A 4,235-nucleotide genomic window follows, 5' to 3' on the forward strand; every position below is an offset into this window, starting at 1 on the left:
CTGCCTCAGGCCCAGGTGTATGAGCAGAAGAACCACACCAGCTGAGGAATGACCTCAGGCCAGGGTAAAGCCCACCACTGATTGAAGGCAAAAGAATTCATTAGCTCCAATCCCTCCCTTCAAGCAAAGGTAGAAGGCCTCACAACCAATGTCACAGAGACTCCAGAGAAAGCAACCAACACCTCCTACTGGCCTGCCAGAGAAACTGTTCTCAGTGAGTAAAGCCTTTAGTGATCCCAAGCCCTGGTGAACCAACCCCCACCCCCACCCCCGCCCCCACACCAACTCAAGGTCTTAGCAAAATGAAGAAGGGTCAGAAGAAAGGTGGATGCATAGAAAAATTCCTGGAAGGGAAAGATCCTAACTCAGAGAGACCTGTAACCTCTGAGGAGAATGCAATCTGGTCTCCAGCACAGAAAGACTTCCTTGAAGAAATAAGGAAGGAGCTTAAAAAAATTTGGGAGAGACAATTAATACCTTGCAACAAGAAAACAAAACCTTAAAAAGTACAATTGGACAAACACAAAAGGAGAATAAAATCTCTCAGATCATCAATTAGACAATTACAAAATGAGAATAAATCTCTCAGATCCTCAAATGAGCAAATGCAAAAAGAAATTAACTCTCTCAGAACCTCAATTGGTCAAATGGAAAGCTCTTTCTTTTTTTTTTTTCTGTAGTGGCCTTGATTTTTATTTTTCTTTACCTGGAATTCAACAATTTATAAATCGATTCTTGGTTTGAATAAAACATCACCAGTCTGCCCTTTGCTACAATCAAATTTTGACATTTTTCAGTACTTAGTTCACAAATTTATTATGAAAAACACTGCAGCGCTCTTGTGCAGTAGTAACATCTTACAGAAAAAAAAAAAAAAAAACAAACAACAGTTCAGTTCAAAACAACTCACCAGTATCTGACAATAACAAATAACAATGTAGGGCTGAAGCTGGGAAGGGAAATAAACTGAGTGCAGACAAATCATACAATTAAATTAAACAGTATTCCCTGAAAAATAAACAAAACAATTTTAAAACTCACAAATAGAGGGGAGGCCTTGGTTCTTGTTTTTTAAAACGTTCATTAAGCTCCAATGATTGTTTGCTGCTATCCTTATCTACAGTCATGCTGAGTAAAGCTATAGCTAAATGGAAAGTTAAATTGTATTCACGAGGTGTTAATGTTTACATCTTAATATTTGCAGTCTCTCAGAGAAAGCAAAAGTAACTACAAACAGCCTATGCCAGAAACTGGTTTCTTGACCAACAATGTTGTTTCAGCATGCAATGAACTGGTTCATTCTAAAGTGGTCATTTTATATGACACATCTTTTGGTCCGTATGAAAACAAGTTTTTTGAATGTTAACTATTTTCTGACACTTTGGAGTTACTGTTGCTCTTCCCATTTCCTTTAGGTCAATGTATGGTTCATAGAAGTACTGTACAAGTTTAAAATCTCATTACAGGAAGTAGTCTAGGGTATGATGAGTAACATGTGGTTCACCCCTACGCGGTGCTGGGTCAAACTGCAACAAGGAGTACTTTAGAGTATCATCAAGTTCCATGATTGCAGCTTGGTTACCACAATGGTAACAATACTTTGGGGCACGGAATATTGTTACTACATTCCTGTCATGGCACCAGTTATATCCTTCCATCACCAGCTGGTGAGCTCTGGACACCAATGTGAGGCCATTGGCATGATTAAATGTCTCTGAAATATCTTGCCCAAATGTATGTCCAGCACCTCGAGGAGAAATACCCCAACCACCACGGTCATGTGGGTCTGACCACAGCAAGTCGCACATTGGACCCTCATGGGGAAATTCTTGTAGGCGGTCAAGTGCTCTGATATGATCCAGTTATCTATGGATGGTGAGAGACCACCATGCAGACAGAAAATCTGACCATCCACCAAGGCAGTTAGAGGAAGATAATCAAAAAGGTCTGTAAAATATTTCCAAACATTTGCATTTCCATATTTCCTTAAACACTCATCATAGAAACCATATACTTGTATGATTTGTCTACTCTCATGATTCCCTCAAAGAATAGTGATACGTTCACGATAATGAACCTTAAGAGCTACAAGCAGTGTTACTGTTTCAACTGAATAATATCCTCTATCTACATAATCGCCCATAAACAAGTAATTTGTGTCTGGTGATTTGCCACCAATTCTAAAAAGTTCCATGAGATCATGAAATTGCCCATGAACATCTCCACAGACAGTGACTGGACATCACACCTCTTGTACATTGGACTCCTTTGTAAGGATTTCTTTAGTCTTCTCACAGAGACTCTTCACTTGGGACTCAGAGAGCTGCTTGCACTCATTGAGCTGCTCGATCCACAGGTCCAGTTCCTTGGTGAACACCTTCTCGTCCATGATGATGCTGCTGCTGCCACCTTGGGGCCCTCCCAGACCCTGCCTGCCGCTCCAGGCGCAAGCACGCATGCACACGACTGCCACTGCCTCCCGCGGGTCCTGTGGGTGGCGGCCGGGCCAGCTTTTCAGGATGGGCTGTTTGACCACGGACACTTGGCAGGGACTGGGCACCGGCGGCAGTGACTCCTCCTCTCCTTCTAGCTCCAGAGCTCGGCTTCAGAAAACTCTTTCAAAAGTAGAATTGACCAATTGGAAAAGGAGTTGCAAAAGGTTAATGAAGAAATTTCCTCCCCCCAAAAAGAATGGAGTCTACAGAAACTAATGACTCCATTAGAAAGCAAGAGTCAGTTAAACAAAATCAAAAAATACAAAAAAAACCTCATCAACAAAACCTAGAGAATAGATCGAGGAGGGGCAACCTGAAAATTATAGGACTTCCTGAAAACATTGAAGAGAAAAAAACCCTGGACTTAATATTACAGGATCCAGTGATGGAAAACTGCCCTGATATAATGGAATCAGAGGGCAAAGTAGGTATTGAAAGAGTACATCGATCCTCACCAGAAAAAGATCCTAAAATGAAAACACCAAGGAACGTTGTGACCAAACTCTAGAACTATCAGATAAAAGAGAAAATCCTGCAAGCAGCCAGAAAGAAACAATTTAAATATCATAGAGCCACAGTAAGGATCATGCAGGACCTACCTGGCTGCATCAACATTAAGGGATCAAAGGGCCTGGAATGAGAGATTTCAAAGAGCAAGGGAGCTTGGAATGCAACCAAGAATCTAATTTCCTGCAAAGCTGAGCCTTCTCTTCCGGGGAAAAAGATGGATATTTAACAAAATGGAAGAATTCCAAAAATTTCTGATGAAAAGACCAGAGCTAAACAGAAAATTTGGACATCAAACAGGAGGTTCAAGAGAAACATGAAAAGGTCAAAAAAAGGGGGGGGGTGGTAAAAGGAAAAAAAATTCAATCCAGTAAGTTGAAACTGGCTATATACCAGAATGGGGTGGGGGAAAGATTCTCATAAATCTTGAGAATTGTAACTCTAAAAGAGAGAATACACCTAGCCAGAAATGATGGACATTCATGACCAAACCATGAGACTGCTATCTAATGGGATGTAACTGGCTTTAACCCCAGTCGGGAGAAACACACTAATAACTCTCAGGAATTTTTACTCTATTCGATAGAATATATTGAACTAGAAGAGACACACACTCAGAATTATCTATGACTTAGACAGAGTGATCTAGAAAACACTACTTCCTTAAAAAAGGAGACAGGAAAGAGATGGGAGGAGGGAGGGGATTGAATGGGGTAAATCTCATTACACTAAGAGGTACAAAAAACCAATGGTTATAATGGGGAAGAAGGGAGCAGAGGAGAAACACCTGAATCTTCTTCTCATTAGACTTGGCTTAAAGTCAACCTATACATATTCAGTTAACTTATAAAACATCTAACCTTTCAAGTATTAAAAGGGGAAAAGGGGAGGGGGGATGGAGAAAGGGATGGGGGGTGAGGGGACAAGGGGAAATAACAAAAGGAAGGCAAGGGAAAAGGGAAAAAGGGGAAAAGGGAAAGGGGAAAGAAAGGGGAGGCTGTGATATAGGAGGAAAAACACACTGAAGGGGGCGGTATTCAGAAACAAATTACTGGGGAATATTGATAAAGGGGGGGAAGGGGGAAATAAAAACAGAGAGAAGATAGCACAGAGGGCGATAAAGAATTAGTGATCATAACCTTGAATGTGAATGGGATGAACTCTCCCTTAAAACATAAGCAAATAACAGAGCGGATTAAAAAACAGAATCCTACAATGTGCTGCTTACAAGAA

The 4,235-nt window shown here is 40.9% G+C and overlaps 1 pseudogene; it reads right to left on the reverse strand.

The window, feature by feature from the left end:
- Positions 1–1,460: 1,460 nt before the first annotated feature.
- On the reverse strand, positions 1,461–2,422 carry LOC141502811 (serine/threonine-protein phosphatase 2A catalytic subunit alpha isoform pseudogene; annotated as a pseudogene).
- Positions 2,423–4,235: the final 1,813 nt, after the last annotated feature.

This window comes from Macrotis lagotis, chromosome X, assembly GCF_037893015.1.
Source record: "Macrotis lagotis isolate mMagLag1 chromosome X, bilby.v1.9.chrom.fasta, whole genome shotgun sequence".
Taxonomy (NCBI): domain Eukaryota; kingdom Metazoa; phylum Chordata; class Mammalia; order Peramelemorphia; family Peramelidae; genus Macrotis; species Macrotis lagotis.